The 18634-nt window shown below is 40.5% G+C and overlaps 1 protein-coding gene across 20 annotated transcripts in view; it reads right to left on the reverse strand.

Annotated features, from left to right (window-relative positions):
- NRXN1 (neurexin 1) overlaps positions 1-18634 on the reverse strand; it is a 678674-nt gene that overhangs the window by 272271 nt on the left and 387769 nt on the right. The window lies entirely within an intron of this gene.

The raw sequence follows: 18634 nt of genomic DNA on the forward strand, positions 1-18634 counted from the left end.
CCGGTAGTTTAGCCTTTCCCGCGGCCGGTGCTCATAGAATAACGCTCCACAGTTGCGAGGGCTACGAGAGCGCCAAGCGTTCCCCCAGCCTCGGTAATCCACAGCGCGGGGGGTCCTGCCCCATGTCTGCTAGATGGGGAAAGGAGAAGGGGTGCCGCTCCATCAGCCAGCGCCGGCAAAGCGCCGGGAAATCAAACTGCCGCCGCTCGTCCCTTCGTTCATCTCCGAACGGGCGAGCCCTTGCCCCGCGGTCCCACTCCCGGCACACACACTCACATTCACACTCACATTCACACTCACTCGCACTCACACACACGCCGCCAGACAATAATCGCGCTGCTCCGGCAATCTCAGTGCTCTGAGTATTGACAGTAACAACCGGGGATGTCTTTCAGGGAGAAATGATGAGAGAAGGTGGGGGAAAAAATAATAAAAAATGAATTAAAAATAAAAACCCCAAACACGGAGGAGCTGGGCTATGCAAATCCGCAGTCCCCCAGCAGCGAACCGGGGCTGCGATGCGGAGGACGAGCCCGAGCAGAAGAGGCGGCTCCGTTCGGCTCCCGCACGGTCGCGCTGCCTCGCCGCTGCCGCCGGGAGCACGGCGCCGCTCCCCCCCTCCCCGTTCCTTCCCCTTCCCGCCCCCCGCTCCGGCGGCAGCGCGTCCCCTCCTCTGGGTGTACCCGTGCTTCGAAAACCCGCTTTCACCCTAAAAAAAGAACCATTTCGGGGGTTGTCATCGGGCTAAACTTGGCCCGTCAGGTGTTCCCCTCTGCCTCTCGGAGCACAGGCTCCCAGCAGCCGCCTAACAAAGAGTTACCTTTGATTTTTTTCATTATTTTATTATTTTTCTCGGCACTACTCGTCTGCCCACCGCAGACTGGGCTGAATAATACTAAAAAACCCCACACGGTTTCTAGCCTGAAATAAGGTGGGTTTGGGTCTCAGCATCCCCAACCCTATCTGCAGGGCTGCGTCCGCATTGCCCCCCGGAGCGGGGCCCTCGCCCCAAAAGCAGAGGGATGGGCTGCTCCAGCCCCCTCCCCACACACAGCCGAGGGTGGGAGATGTCACTGCTTAAAAGCGAAGGTTTCAAAGGGAAAGCGTTTTCCCCACTCGGCCGGTACTATGCCCTCGTACCCCCGGAGGCGCAGCCCTGCAGTACCGCACCCCAGGTACGGTGCGGGGGGGAAAGCGGGGGAAGGGCGACGACCGCCCGATCCCGGCCCCCCGCTCCGCTGCCCTCCCTCCTCTTCTTCTCCCTCCCCCGTTTCCAGCCCGCCGTAGATCTTGTGCCATGCTTTCAGCAGCATGAGATCATGGGTGCGGGGTGCGGATGCGTGAAAGGGAGAGGGCGAGCGGTGGGTGTGAGAATGCCTTTTTTTTTTCCCCCTTCTTTATACATTTCGCGTTAATTTAAACGAAAACCACCGCAATTCGTCGAGGCGCTTTCGAATCCCAACGCGGCCGCGAAAGAGAAGTCACAACCCTCACTCAGCTGCGTGGGTTTAGGAGAGAGGAAAGCTTTTCGCCCCGGTTCTGCTCAGCCCAACGCGGATTATCCCCCCCCCCCCCCCCCCGCCTCCTCCCATCGCGCATCCCCCTGCGGGATGCATCCCCGGAGAAGGGGGACAACTCCACACCCCGGTTATGGCCCTGTGGGCTGGGCTTTCCCTGGACCACGCCGGGGAAAGGCAACTCCTGAGGATGTCACAGCAACTTCCTTCTCCAACCTGTCTCAAGAAGCCTCTCAAGGAAATCACAAACCCCAATTTTCCAAACTATCAGCTTGCAACTGCCACTCGCTGTCACCTCTTAGAACATAAAATACAATCAATTCTCTAAGTTTCAGAGTTAAGAAAAATGAAAGAAATCGCAAAGAAACGTCAGCCTGGATTCACCGGATCTCCTAAAATTAAAGCCCCTGATGTACATTTCCTGTTCATGCACCTCAGATGTGTTAGAAATCTTTTCCGTAAATACCACCACGTTTTCTATCAATCCGTCTCAGGACACAAAGTATTTCAGTCAGTCACTGGAACTAGTTTCTCTGTAAACTGTTCACATGTCCCTGCCGTTTTAGAAACAGGCAGTAGTTAACTGACTGTTCTTAATGATTCTAGACATCCTACAGATGAGTAACTTAAAATTGTTACCACCCCTTTGAAACAGGAAGCCGGGTATTGCCAACCGCCTGACGGTACAGCTGGCAACGCAGTTGTTGGGATACAGTGGCAGTTGGCAAGTCCTGTTTAGACAAAGTTCTGCTCCACTGTTTTGAGTCCTCCAGTAGGAGCTGTGTCCTGCTGCCTTTCAGTTAGAGTATCCCCGTGGGTGCTGAGGAATGCACAGCTGGCTCCCCATTCCAGGTTTCCCGCTAGCTATAACCTTACAACTGAGGCTTTACATAGTTCCCTTTCAGCCTGGGCACAGTTTGTCCTACTTGGGCTAAAGACAGTGTGGATTGCCACCTGGAGTACTGTGTTTAGCTCTGGCAGCAACAACACAAGACGGATGTGGAGCTGTTGGAGTGAGTCCAGAGAAGGCCATGGAGATGCTCCAAGGGCTGGAGCACCTCTGTTATGGAGATAGGCTGAGAGAGCTGGGCTTGTTCAGCCTGGAGAAGAGAAGGCTCAAGGAAGACCGCAGAGCAGCTCCCAGTGCCTAAAGGGGTGGACAAGAAACCTGGAGAGAGGTTTTTGACACGGGCAGGTAGGGACTGGACAAGGGGGGGATGGCCTTAAACTGATAGAGAGGAAGTTTAGATTAGGCGTTAGAAAGAAATTCTTCACGTTGAGGGTGCTGAGATGCTGGCACAGGGTGCCCAGAGAAGCTGTGGCTGCCCCATCCCTGGCAGTGTTCAAGGCCAGGTTGGATGGGACTTGGAGCAACCTGGTGTGGTGGAAGGTATCCCTGCTGTGGCAGGGGGTTGGAACTGGATGAGCATTGAGGTTCCTTCCAATTCAAACTATTCTATGATTCCATGAATCAGCAGAACTTCATGTTCTTCTCTGTGTTGTTGGATATGTTTGTAGCATGAGCACCTTATCTAAATTGTTGCTCCATCTGCCATCTACTGTATCAGGGAGGCCTTAGTGCTTAAATACCAAGGACAAATGAATAAAATGTTTAGGTACTTCAAAAGTGTTTCGTTTAATATTTTACTGAAGATAAAAAGGGTGTTCAAGTGCTTGGCGTTATTAAATGTGTACTATTTCTGCAGCACACACACATCACTGCCACTAAAGTTTCAAGTTTAAATCTGTGTTTGGAGACTACTTAGAGAAGTTTTTTTCATCAGATGGATTATAATGGCCCATTTTTAGGTGTTACATTATTATGTTAAACACTCCTAAGGGACTGTTAAATTCATGGATTATTTTGCTGCTGCGTAGCTAAACCAAGAGCTGAAGACACAAAGGCCAATCTCCACAAAAAACTATTCAGGCTATGTAAGTACCTGCTTAAAATGGGAATAGGATGACTCCTGCCTATGTAGGCATCCCTTTCTGGATCTGCAATGTGCTCAGCACCTGGTATGTACTAGCTCTAATTTTAATAACATTTGACATTTTCCTGGCTCTGCACTCTGAACCACAGTGACAAACAGGCGAGGACTATCTGAGTTTCAGAGAGGGGAAAGGTGATCTAATTCCATGCACGGGTGAGAAATGGGAAGAAGTAATCTGCAGAAAATATCATAAAAAGGCTTAAAGTGGAAAGAATACCAGGAAGCTAAAAAGGAAGGTGAAGAAGCAAGTGTGTATGAAAGCAAGTGAAAGGCAGATGGGGACAAGGCGGCAAAAGAAGGAAATTCCAGGAAATAAAATCCTCTCTTGCTCAGTTTTTATGATAACAGCAAGTGCTTTCTTTTCAATTTGAAGCAAATGTTGGCAGTCAGATACTTCTAGTCTTTTAATGTTTTATTTTAAAGGAGCTTGTAGAGATGTGGGTGTCTGTCTCTTCTCCCAGGTACCAAGTGACAGAGCAAGAAGAGATGGCCACAAGTTGTACCAGGGGAGGTTTAGACTGGATATGAAGAACAATTTATTCATCAAAAGGATTGTCAGGCATTGGAATAGGCTGCCCAGGGAAGTGTTGGAATCACTATCCTTGGGGGTATTTAAGATATTTAGATGTGGCACTTAGGGACACGGTATTGAGGTGGACTTGCAAGTGCTAGCTTAACAGGTGAACCTGGTGATCGTAAAGGTATCAAGAATTCTATGATTTCATGATTCTATTTAAAAAGCTTAATTGTCTTAGTACCCAGAGTTAAGCTTTGCAATGAAAACTAAAAGTTAAAAGCATCTGCAAGGAAACATGGGACATCTAGTCTAAGTCATGCTTTGCCTGAAAAGGCTGGACCAGATGATCCTTGAGGTCCCTTCCAATCTGGATTTCTAAAATTCCAAAAACAAATGTCAAGCAGCATTTCTTATTTAAACTGCTTAATTTTTTTTATCCCCTGCTGACATGTGAGGATGAATCTCTGCTAGCTGAGGAACAGCTGAAGTTGAAATAGTCTGGTTTGAATCCCAAGGACACCAAATCATGTATTTCCCAAAACAATCAACATTGTGGCATCAGTATATGAAGGTTCACTTGGAGGAAGAAGTGGTACAAAAGAGAGCAATAAACAAGTATTTGTGGAAACAAATAAATATCCCACTGCAGGCATAGCAAATAAAGTGTGAAAATAAAATATAGAGTTCACAGTGTAGCTTTTGTTATTTTGGAAGCTTAGCTCACTGAAGTTAATGTTTTTTTAACACCATTTAACACCCTGTGCAGGTCACACTGGTAGTAAATGTGACTTTTAATCAAGTTATTTCCACCAAGTGAACTCTGTCAATACAAGCAAGTTCCTAAGTTTACAAGCAAGAATATCCTGAGTCGTAAAAACACATCTTTCCCTGTCTTCTTCTATTGCCATTGTCCTATAACACCAAATACCCCTAAAGAAGATTTATACAAACAGAAAAAGCACTTCCACAAGTATAATTTACATTATTTCCTTGGATAAAATCAAATATTTCTTGTTGGGACAACCGTATCTCTCTACACTCCAATTCTTGCCAATACAGCTGTATTAGCTAAGAAGAACAACTCTGGTGACATCAGCAAACCTCAAGTGCAGACCATGCCTCAGGCTTGGAGAAGCTGTCAGTTAAATTCAGGGCTCCTTGAGGTTAAGTTCTGCCTTACGCAACCAGGCTTCTCTGGCCACCTCTGCTCTCCAGAGATGAAATCTTGCAACTAGTGTTGCAACAGCCACTCTTCAACTCCTGAAGCTCAAGTGCTATTCAGCAAACACAGACAGAAGAATAATGCATACTTTAACACACTTCTCGTGTTTTTCTATTAGTTCTTTTCTGCTACTGGGTATGGAATCTCACTTCATTTGAAAACCCGTGGACATTTTGTGATTACAGTTAAGCAGGCCAGAATTTATGTTTATCCATCCTACAAACAGTGGTTTAGAGAAGAAAACATTCAAGCTAATGTTCCACTTACCACTATAAATTCAGATGAATTTATGGACCTGCACGCAGGATGTCCCAATCCTAGAAGAGTCTGATTTTCAGACATTTCAACGTCTGGTAACACTGGAGGTGTTAATTTTCCTCTTTAAAACAGCAGAGGATGTTTCTTTCAGAAGCCAGTGAATTACAAGATATTGAACCAAAGCCTGTTATCCATGTATAACTGTGGCCAGTTTGTGTCCTAACCCTATATAACTTAGGGCAGAAACCCTTTAGAAAGAAAGCCAGCAGCTGTGAACTACTCAGAAGGTAAAAAATACAATTCTATCAGAGATAGATGAAGTTTTTGTGCAGTCAAAAATACAAAGAAATGCAAATTTTTTGTGATCATGGAAAAAAATAAGTTTACAATTGAAATCTTAGGCTGCTCTCTCTGTGGTGCAGCTTTCTCTCTATAGATATAGCTCAAAATAAAACCTCGTACAGTTGCTAAATCTTTCTGTCCATAAACTCTCCTTTCAAATTGCCTTAAATGTTCATAATAACTGTTTCTTAACTCTGTATGTACAAAGACAGAAACAATCTCTTCCTCTCTATCCCTTGCTGTTAAAATCAAGCTGATACTTTTTATTTCACTGAAAATCAGCACATAAGGCAGATCCCTTCAATTTAGAACAGAAGGAGTTGGTAGGAAAATATTTTCCAACAGGGAATTCTGACTCTGAAAGGAAGTTCCCTCTTAGTCTGAAAGGGCCCTAGTGGGTCCATCACTCTTCAGGGCACTTTGCCAAGCCCATCCACCATTAGTTACATTAGCCCTGGTTTGACCTGCCTTGAGGAGGATGGATCACCCTCCCCTGGGGGCTGTCTTCTGCTGGCTACCAGTGCTGCAATGCCACTTTATTTCATATTTTCCTCCCCTCCCCCTTTTTCTTTTTTTGTTTATTTTTGGTCGAACTTTGCACAGAAGGTGCTAATGCTTCTAGGTAGGTTCCCCCTTTCATTCCAGTATAAAGTCATGGGAATTAAGGCCAAATCCACATGTATATATGTGGAGGCATTTAAGAGATTTGTAGTCCCTTATCAAGCAGGGCATGCTGTGCTCATGTTCTCTCTGGACTACTGCATGAGCAGTTAATTGTACGGGCAATTAGACTGCTGTAGAACCTGCAAAAGTCTGATTCCTACCAGTGCTGCTGCAGGAATTGGCACTGCATTGCTGCAGAGAAGGCAGATCCCTGACTAGAGCTTCAATGATACTAATTTGAACTCCTCAGCAAACACTCCAGCTAGGGACAAAAAAAAAAAGAACCACAAAAAATAGGTTGCAAATTAGTCATCAAGAAGTTTGATCAGTGATGGATGCCAATAGCAGAACCCAGCGTTGTGCTCCTTTGTATCCAGTACAAGCATATGAAATACATGCAAAGTGTATTCCAAAAATAGGAAAAGTCTATGTACGGTGTTGTTTGCAGCTCTTGTTCTTGTTACCATACATAATACCTGAGATATTAAATGCTATGTCAAGGCCAAGCTCACACTAGACTCGAAGTGCAATGGCCCTAAAATGGGCAAATTGAGTTTAAAGACCTTGCAAGGCAAAACTGATTGCCTTTTTTTTTTTTTTTGTGGGAAGTCCTCTGATAGCCCTGAGAGCCCTAAATGGTATTTGTGAAGGGCTTAAAGTAATGGTCAGGAATGCATTTTTTAGCAGGTTCTCCTGACAGGACTTTTAAGATGCCACTCATTATGATTAATGATCATCACCTCACTCCCTGGCCTCAGTGGAGAAGAGAATGGACGGTGGAGCTCCACCTACTGCCTTCCCTGAGCACACTGGTCCCACAGTATTATTGAAGGCAAAGAAAGGCGTAAGGTCCAGCTACTACCATCCTGTCCACTCTCTTAGTTCAGTACAGTGCTTTAGACTCCAGACAGCAGCAGTGTTAAAAGTCAGTTGTAGACATAATCGAATTTAAAAAGCAAGAGTTGTAAGAAGACAGCATTAACTTTTGGCATTCTTAACTGTAAAATGTCCGAGTACTTATTTAGCTTTAAACTTCTTTTTTTCTCCTTCTTCTTTATTCCCCAGAAAAAGTGTCACCATTGTGCAGGAGCTGTATTCGTTTGTAGTGCCAAGCACACTCTGTATAGCTGAGTTATGAACCTCTGAACATACAGATTAAAATGGAAATGCTGACATAATCTTAAATGTTGTGGCACAAATACTGCCACTACAATAATCCTTGTAATCTAATATATTAGCCCTAGGGGGATGGAGGCTCAATTGCTGATCTCAGACAGCCTTTCTGAGGCTCAATTCAAATTGCATAATTATCCTCCATCCGTCAAGTTCTTTAAAATACATTTCAAACGTAGCATTGTACATTCCAAAATATCTGTTCTTCAGAGATTGATTTGGCTTTTTTTTTCTACTTTAAAGAGATCTATGACCTCAGAGGCATGTGAAAAATCATTAATCAAGTTTATACTGTGTAACACACTTTTGTGTGTGAAAGACTTACTTTTTTCCCAGATTTCCTCAGTTATGTTGCCAAGGTGATTCCCCCAGAGAGCCATGAGTTTATCTTGACAGGTGTTAGTGAGATCTGCAGCATCTCAGTGGAATTGAGACTGGTTGCTTTGAGGTACAGTAGAAGACATTAAGTCTGCAAACTAATGAACTTACCTTATTACGTTCTAAATAAATAAACCACAGAGTAAGTTGGATTAAGCTACTAATGCCTTTCTAATGAAGCTGTTATTGGGCATATGGTGTGGTCTTGCCATCTTCCTCATACAGCCAGCACAAGCAAAAACTCCACATCAAACCTACATGTATCTCTCCTGTTACAACCTAGTATCAAAAACCGACTGTCACAATGATTTTCGTATCGCTATTTTGCTAGCATAACCTTTGACTTTGTTTTGCAAGGCTAAACGAATTAAAAAAAAACCCCACAACATAAAAAGCAGTCAGACTGAAAAAAGAAACAGGAGTCATCACTGATAGAAGAAGAGAAAAATACAACTTCTACTGTGGTTGCTAAGGGGAAAAAAAGAAACCACTGCTGGTAACTTATAATTACTTCAAAATGCATCTGTGACCTGTCCTGACAATGTCAGGGAATCATTAACTAAATATTGTAACTTCTGAAGTTAAATAATCATTCCTTAGTCACAGTCCATTAGTGTTTTCCAGCCCTGAGCTGTAACACACTGTATTTCGGTAATGCGTATTAGAAGCAATAAAACAATAGGTGCTTTTAACAAAAATGAATGAGTTTTAACCAAGGTGAAACAAGATCCCACCATTTTCAGCCAGCTCTGTCTTTTGCTTTTAATTGTCATTTTCTTTTCTCTTTGTATGTGTACAAGACCAGAATATAAGAAAAAACACTCCTTAGCAACATTCCTCTTCTGGGAACACGCTGCCGAATTTAGGTATAAACCCATAAGAGCATCTCAAAGAACAGCAATATCTCATACACTTCAGCCTTGATATGCTATTTCAAATCCTTAATTTCCCTTTTTCAGTTTCCCACCTAAAGTTTTGCTTTGCTTCCCTATCTGCAAATGCCCATTTGAGACAAAGAGATCTTTTCATAGCCAGGCTCTCCCCACCCTTTATTTATTTCAATAACAAATTAGCAGCCAAGTTTTCGTAGAGGATAAGAAAATAGATACAGTGAAAACAAGAGTGAGAACACAGTTTTTCTTTCCTTCAGCACCAGCAGCCAGAAACAGTATGAAAGCAATGGATCATGAAGAAAAGCAATTTCCTACTTCAGGGATTAAGCAATGCCCTCTTTTGTAATGTTAAATGAAAGTTCTAGTTTGTTGGGGTTTTTTTAAGTCATACTGATTTTTTTCCCCAATTTAAATAAATACTCACTAGAGAAGCTCCAGCAGTCCCAAACACATCACTTCCTACTCAATCAATAACACAGATAAAACCCTTTATGTTGTACTTCTTTGAGCAGGCCTATTGATAGGGCAAGGAAAATGAAGCTCCTACAGAAGCCAAAGATAATTAACAAGGGGAAGTGTCTGGTGATAACATGGGTTGTGTTCTTCTCCTAAGGGCAAATATAGGGGATTCTAATATAGACAATATGCAGACTTTTGTTGGAAGCATTCAAATGAAGACATCTACCTACATTTTGCTGTCACTGTGCACATCTCTCATTCAGTAACACCGTAAAATTAAGCACTTCTGCAATGACACATTGCTAAGCTATCAGGTGATGTGCCATACCCTCATCTAAAACATTATCCTACACTGTCTTTCCTTTGGTAGTATGGAAAAGATGGAAGCTCTACAGCTGCCTCTGCCATAGCTTTTCAAGTGCAACCTTGGACAAATCACTACAAACCATTAGTCCCTTAATAGCTAATTGACAAGATAGGTCAATGTTATCAGTCACAAGGATAAAGATTATTTGCATGAGTAAGGCTTGGTAGCATTACACCCTTCACATGGAAGGTTTCAGAGGCTTTCATCTTCAAGCACTATTAAACAGTGCATTGCAGGATTAAGTCTTCTACACCTACAAGCCTGTATCAATAAAGCTCTACCAAGAACATCATTAAATACTATGTTTAAATATATACATATATATTTTAAACATAATACTGTGTTTAAAGCACTTTGAGAACACTTCATGTTAAATGCTAATGTTTATAATAATTACAGCTGCATGGGTCTTCCTTAGGTTTTATACACTGAAAAATGGGAATCCTATAAATATCTCATTGATGGGACAACTTGTCTGGGAAAGCATTATCACCGTAAAGACAGTTTGACAGAAAAAGCTTGTTCCCTTTAGCATATGTGCAAATAATAGCTGCAACTATCAAGAGATTGGAAACAGAAAATAACTTAATTTATACCTGCATTTTGATTTTTAAGGAATTAAATTGAAGTTATTCCTAGCTAAGATGAGGCATCTGCTATATAATTAAAATTAAGAGTCACAACCAACTTATTTTTTAACAAACAGGTTGTAACAGGAAGCAAAATGCAAGATTTCTCAGCTGCAACTTGATGGTTCTATCAAAACCTGCCTAATTTTACCTATTTATTTCAGTGCACGATAAAAGAAGAAAAATACACGACGCATATACACATTTTTAAAGGCTTAGAAAGTGAGACGCTTTCTTTTAACACCCTTGGATCTAATTTTGTTTCTAACTAATAAAATGAGAAGAATGGGGCCCTAAAAAGGATGATTTTCTGAAGCTGCTCTTTCAATCTTTGCACATGCTAAAAACCTCATAAATTCCAACACAAAATATGGGTGCAGTCCTGGCCAGCTGTGGTTACACAGTTCACCATTACTGCCCAGAAAAGATTAGGGTTTTCCTGAGGAGGTTTTCAAAACCCACCATATTGAACCACACTAGCCTGTAAGAGCTATTCCACATTTAACAGGATGTCAGCTCCTGGAGCTGTTTTCCCTTTGATGCACACAAAGTACTGCCAGTAATGTTAATCAGAATTATGCCAGGCACTGGAGGAAGACAATCACATAAATGAATTATCACAGTTTCTGCATAGCCCTGCCTCCTGCAGAACTGTTGTGTTGTTAGCAGAGTTGGGACTGTATATGCTAGTGATTTGTGGCTGCTTTGTTTAAAAAAAGCTCAGTACTAGTGTAGTCCTTCTCATCCAGATATATCAAAGTGCTTTATAAAGCAGTGACAGCAGTGGAGCTGAGAAAAAACTTACAGTGAAACTTTTCTTCTTTCCATTTGGGAACATGAAAAGCTCCTGGATTATTTATAGTGAAATATAAAGGAAACACATAATGAAAATTTAAAGAATCACATTTTTAAAAGTGATTTCGTTTTGAAAATGATGTTCCCTTTCATAATTATTTTTGTAGCCTTCATTTAAAAAAAAAAAGAAATACCTTTTTTTTGTCACTGTTTTTTACTTGGGACTGAACAAGTGCTCTCTCAAATACTTCCTTTTCGCAACTGCCTTTAAACCTAAAATTAGTTAATTCTTACAGCTGTAACCAGTGCACTTTACTCAATAAAACTCCTCTAAGTAATGCCCTGGAAGCCTTTACCTTGTTTTCATTCAATTCCTATTCAAGGAACACTAAAGTACTAAAGGAGGATTAAATATTATGATATAAATTTACAGTACTTGGTACTAAGAACCTCTGTTTCCATTTACTTTGCTTCCGTAAGCCAGCTTTAATGAAAACATAATTGTTCTAACCTAAATATTAGTCACTGCTGCCAGACTAAAAATCTTAGTGATGAAGCTCGACGAGAGATGCGGGCACACCACCTGCGTCAGGTCAAGTGTTAAGTCACATAACACAAAACCTGGGGCCATGACCCCTGTTTCTTACCTTCCCACTGTAGCAGAAAGCAGTATTTGCACTTGTATGGGATAATGAGCAGCCCTCCTGTTTCTAAGAGAGAACTTCATAGACAGATATAAGCAGATTTACAGTATATCCCGTAAGTGCATTTGTTTCTTATGGAATTCCTCTAGAATACTGGATCTATATACAATATAATATAACTAACTGCCAAAGAAATACTGAACTGTAAAGGGGGGAATAGCTTACAACCTTAAATACTTCTAAAGTAACTTCCCTAGTCAAGATGGGCTTCAATTATACAACTCAGTATATGAAGAAGTTTTTTAGTCTAGAAAATGTATCATTTACACTTCTTTCATTTTTTTTTTTCATCAAAGGAGATTTATAATGCGTAAGCAATACAGTAAAGGCTTTCTTCCACTAAAGCAGCTCAGAAATAAGCAGATTCCCAAGACCAGTTTTCCAGAAGGGAAATTCTAATTATGCATTTGAAGAAGTTTGCTTTTTTCTTTCCAGTAGTGCTACAGGAAAACGCTGGTTGTAAATATGACTAGCAGCAGGGAATCCCTGCGTCACTGCTCAGTACAGACCCAGGTGGTAACACCACTTCATGCTTTGTTAATTCATTTAGAATCTCTGATTTAGTATCTTCATATGAAAAGGACAACTTGTTGTACCACTGAGGGTTTTGGCCACAGTGATGAGATAAGCAGATACTTCATCAACGTTTAGCCATAGCATAAACTTCATTAGGACATTTTCAGATCTACATGACTATAAATACAAGGACTGAGAAAACCCAGAACACGAACACAAACCTGGCCATAAATCCGCAATGCATGATTTCTCTCCTGATAAGAGAGGGTACTACATTTCCAGTGGTTAGTGAATGGAATGAATCAAGCACTCTGAAATAAGTAAACACTGATCACTGGTATCTTCTTGTGGTAAACAGCAAATGTATTTTTCCTCAAGACAAAGACATTTTTCCACATCTTTTTAGGTGATCAATCTTCAATAAACATAGATCATATTTATCTAATAGATAGGTGGAAGGGTAAAATGATCAATACTTCTCCTTAGCTGCCTAGTTTTAGTGTGAGCCTGATGCCTGAAAGTGGCTCAGGGTGACACCATGAGTCGACATCTGTTCACAGCATATTGGAGTGTACAAACACAAGTATAGCCTGCAAAAGTATGAAGTAATGCTTCCTTTCAGCTCAGTACTAATAAAGCCTCAGCAGGAATACCAGGTACAAATTTGGACATTACACTCCCGGAAGACATGAGCCAACTGAGAGAAATATGAGGAGAGCAACACGACCAGAGTCTAGAGAACACGAGCTGCAATAAAGCTTGAAAGAATTAGGCTACAGAGGAGACAACTGAGATGGAACATGATAATAGCCTTCAAATACATGAAAGGCTGTTTCAAAAGAATAAGGAAATAACCTGTTCTCAATAACAATGATGGATAGGACAAAAAGACGTGTGCTAAATTGCAGCAATTAAGATTCAGAGTAGATATTATGAAAACCTTCGCAACAGTAAGGATAGGGAAATGTTCTGAAAGATCACCAAGAAGATGGTGGAGTCTTTACTGTTAAGAATTATTTCAGAACAGCGCAGACACGAGTCTTTCTAGAACTACTCAAATATAAGTGATTATCTTTTCAGGAGTGGGATGATGTCCTTCAGTCCCTTTAATTTTTATATTTCTATGAATAGGACTCCTGCATACAATGATTTGTGCTGGAAATTGTTAAACTGCAGGCATGAAAATATTCTCCTCTAGGCTTCCCCTTGCCCGGAGTTGGTGCTGAAATAAGTAGGAGTAAACTTGTTATCAAAAACCTCTTTTGCCCCATATGTGATGTTACTAGAAATGCCAAGTCTGTTTGTTTGAAGCGTTTCTTAGAAAACAAAGATGAGAATAAACCACCTTGTCTAGGCCAAGAGCAAACAAGTAAATAACAAAGCAAATATCACTTCACTTTAAATTCTTCTTCTAGATCACAAAACAAAACAACCTCAAATGAATTGAAGAAAGAAGAAAATCCATCAGGCACAAAGATTTTCGATGAGTAGAAAAGAATATGCATCATTTGCTTTTGGTTTTAGAAGAACAGCCTGTGATACATGAACTTCTAGCTGATGTACACACATATATCTATCTATATGTGTGTGTGTGTATTTGCCAGCTTTTAACATTGACAAAAATTGTCCTAATTAGACCTTATTTCCTGAGGCTGGACCACATTATTTACCTGTAAAACATATGGCATCCAAACACTGCCAAGCTCCTGGACTCAGTGTGCTCAACAATATATTCATTAAATTGTCCATTCTCATGGGATTTAACCTTCAGTCTTTCTATTTAAGAAAACTGCCAGTTTCAAATCTTCTTAATTCTCTGTTGAATCATAGTATTTCATTGAACAATATTCTCAACATCATGCTCTAAATGATTATTTTCTCTATAGTTTACCCCTGATAGTTCAGATAGTTGGATACTACGGTGTCCTATTTGAATACGTACTAAATGAAGAAACACCCAGTGAACAGAATTGGACACCTGTGCATGAAACTTTCAAAAGTGAACTGAAACATGACTGAAAGGAACTTAGCTTTAATATTTCAAATTAAAGCTTGATTAAAATTTACCTGCAAGAGCTGTGAGGGAGAAAACTGCAGCCTCAACACAGAAGGTGTTACAATCTGTTGTTACTGAGGACAGGAAGGAGCAGAAATTCCATGTTCCTTCCTCAAGTTATTTCTCTGTAAATCTCCATCTATACGCCTCTGACAAGTCTCCTAACATCCGTAATTTCTCCTTTCTTTCCCTGGTAAGTTGCACTGATGTGAAGAGTGTGAGACCAGGTCCAGAGCAAGTTCCTGCTACTTAACATCCCTCTTTGGAGAAGACTGCCTTTTTGCTAGCATGGGAAGTATCTTGTGATATGTCCCTCATTTATTAAATTCATTAGAGATCATCATGACTATTGAATTTCTTTGCAGCAGGACACTCTCTTGTCAGTAATTCCCTGTCCACTGTTCTTCAAAGAAATTGTTTCCTTTGATCCGTATTGTAACTGAATCCCCACAACGTAAAAATAAATCTGTTGCAGCTCCCTCATCCACTGCTTTTCCATTCAAAAAGAATAATCTCAAAATACAGTTCTCAAGCATGACAGTCTTTTCTGACACCTTTGGCATTATCTTCCTGCTTCATAGAACTTTTCTACAATTTTCTAAATACAGATTTAAAACCCACTAATCTCAGTTTATGGTTCTATTCCAGGTTCTTCAGCAGGGTAGTACATCGAGAAAATAGAAAGCATCTAAATAATACAAGAATTGTGATGAAAAAAGTGAAGACAGTTGGATAATAATAAACCTCATTATTATCTAATCAAATTCACAGCTGCAATGCCATACCCATCATATTCAAAAATCACATCACAAGAGGAATGTGAAAACCATATCCAATAGGATGCCATCACAAGATCTAGGAAATACTGAAGGGGTATTGAAGGGATGTGTAGGAAGTAGAACCAGAGAATAAAAGCAGTACAGAAGGATCCAGAAACAGAAATCCATAATATAATGCAAAATAAAAGCTAGAAACATTTTACTTACCAGATTGTAATTCTACCAATGGACTCAAGTGACTGCAGAATACATGACAGCAAATCTGGTAGCTCACAATTATTTATTCCCTTAATATACTTATGACATAGATGTTTAAATATAGTGCTGGTTTTCTTTAAAAATGAAGCTTTCCCCATTTTATTTCAGGAAAACTCCAGGATGGAAATGGAATACATTTCAAATGGAGAGATCAAAGTTATCTTCTTCCAGCCAAGAGCACACAAAGTTAAAGACACTACTTTATTCTAGATGTGTTCTGACCCTGGTTCCTTACACATGGAAGGTTGACTTTTTGCCAAGATGTATGAAAAAGTTTACAGTTTCATTGATTCGTAACTGTCCAATTATGTATAATCTGTGCTCCTGAACAAGGACAATTTTTATGTCATTATTTTCCTTCTCGTTTCCAGCCAGTCAAGCATCACTTGTTTCAACAGAGTATCATTATGGGTTGCTTTTCTCTCCAAATACAGTTTCCAGAAGATCACATTTTAAATAGTAATAATAAAAAAAAGACAACACAAAACCTAACAAACCCTCCAAAATAACAACACATGCTTATCCTCCTATCAAAAAAAGGCTTCTCTGCCTTCCTGAGAGTTCATCTAGCCTGTATGGTGAACACTAGCTGCTGGGCAGATCACAGTGGCTATAAAACAAAGCATGGGGAAATAAACCGAGAAGGACAAAGAGTGTGAGTTATGGGTGTGTGTTTATGTACTCACTTGAATGCATGTGAGAGAGACAAAAAAGAAAAGCCTCTAAATTTGGGGTTCTCTATCATTTCCAACATTTCGGAGGTTCTCAGCAGTCCTCAAGCTGCTGCCCATATGTTTTCCTGATTAAGGCAATAAATACTGAAGAAATTTCATATGCATTAGTAGTAAAAAAACAGCCATTTTTCTAAAGACTCGTAAGCTAAATAATAACGGAAGACTTAGGATCATCTCCCTTTACCAAATCCATACTTTACTGCAGCTTTCTGAAACACCTATAATACTTTGTAAGCATCCAGAGCTACTATTGCATGATTAACACTATGAAGTTGTATTTTCAGAACAATCCATGAGCAATGTCTTTTTCTTTTTCTCATGTTAGAATGCATTACAGATAACAATGCTGGGAGAAGATCTGAACTGCTGACGGACTTGTAATTGCATCAATCTGTTTCTCCTCTTCACTCTCTGTTTTTAAGGTTTCCTAAGCTTTGATTTCGGGAACTTCTCAGTCATTTACAATGTGAAGTAGTGTAAATCACACAATTATTCCATCTACTGATACAATTCCATAATCCTCCATGAAGAACAACACCTATACTTTTGTAACATATGGTCCCTAAATTACATCTTTATGTTCTTCAGTGACATAGTATTTCCTTGAATTTTAAGTGGCTTTAAGTATTTCCTATTGCTATGCTGCTTTTTGCCATGCAAACCCCAATTACTAAACTTTACTTATCCTAAAAGTGAAAATATTATCCCCATTTTCAGCTAGGTGGAAATGCAGTTAAATTAAATGAGGATAATAGGAAGTTAGTATTTCCAGATCACAAGATTAAGAAAAGGAGCTCAAGTCACAGCCACAGTAAGAATTTTAGTAATTAAGACTAGAATATACATAAGACAGATGTTCAACTGATGCAAGTCAACATACATACACTGATTTCAACACAGCAGTAAGTTTATAATTGAAGAGACACTGGTTGTTAACAAAGTACAAGCATAAAGCCCATTTTGGTAAGTATTAAGTATGCGTGTTAACGCAGGAAACAGAATCTCTGCATTCTACTCAAAACAGACACACGGTCTTTCTGCAGAAAGGCAAATGTAGAAAAAAAATAAGAGAAATGCTCACCCTAATCTAGTTTTATCTAATACTAATACCATGCAGATAACATCCCAAAGAGAAAGGTTCTTCTGGCTTTCAAGACCAATACAATGTCACTTGAATTGAAAGGCAGACAGTCATGCCATGACAAAATACCTACCTACTTGTAAGACATGATAACCTGAGCTGTACTTCAACAGGCTGGAAGCAGCATGACCAGGCTGTCTTTCAGCAACAATCTTTCCAAGTTTCTCTTCCTCCAAGTATGGAAACACATACAAGGACACTCAGGAAACAGTTTGAAGGGCTTGGTGGTTCCACTGAGGTCTATGGACTCAACTTCCCTGGCCACAGTAACCAAGGCATGGGCAGGACTGGTGCACCCCAAAGATTCAAGATGCCATCCTAAGAGAGTGATGATCTGATCCACAGATGATGAGAATGCTACCAAGTTCACTACTTGGATGCAACCTAAATTAGAGGGATTCCCACCATTATTCACACAGTGGTGTTGTTTTTAAGGTTCTTATTTTTACATTCAGTGTCCTAAGTACGTTTCTCTTTGACCATATATCCAAATTAAGTCTGAAAATGTAGTGGTGTGAAATGCAGCTAGAATAGACAAGAGTCACCGAATGGTTTGGGTTGGAAAGGACCTAAAAGATCACCTGGTTCCAAACCCCCAGCCTTGGGCATCCTCTAGTCTTAGCCAAAACAACAGGAAAGCATTCTACTTTTCCTCTGGAAATGAGAAATCAACCCAAGTTGTTTGACAGGTTCAGAAATCATAGCAAACCATTTGGGGATTATAGCCTTAAATTCACACCTGAACATGAATCCTCATCACAAGGCAAGTGACCTGGCCTTACAGATCGTGTTTTTTAGAAACCTTTCTAATAGACACATTTGATATTTTATTATCACAGAGCAATCTGATCTGAGCAATAAATCATTGTAGACTATCAAGCCAACGGTAAGTCCAGTGCTAACATAGTCATGATCACAGATTCACTAACTTGGCTTATGTTCCATAAAGCTTTTGCTGCTGAATTCAGCAGTGTTATGCTATTAACAAAGCCGTGCTCTTTTCTCCTGCCTCATGAATACAAGGTATTTGGGATAAGTTCTGAAGGATTGCACAGGGAACAAAAATAACTATCAACTTCTGCTTTCCACCACCTCCATGCGCTAGCATTTTGTGGATGCAACATGGAAGCATGCCAGCCAGTAAAGAGGGAGAAGAAACTCTGCAGCACTTCTCAGCCTGGTTTTGGGGGAAGAGGTATTGATGGGCATTCCCATCTGATGTCTCTCAGTGGTCTGCTC

This window comes from Melopsittacus undulatus, chromosome 3 (assembly GCF_012275295.1).
Source record: "Melopsittacus undulatus isolate bMelUnd1 chromosome 3, bMelUnd1.mat.Z, whole genome shotgun sequence".
In the NCBI taxonomy this organism is placed as follows: domain Eukaryota; kingdom Metazoa; phylum Chordata; class Aves; order Psittaciformes; family Psittaculidae; genus Melopsittacus; species Melopsittacus undulatus.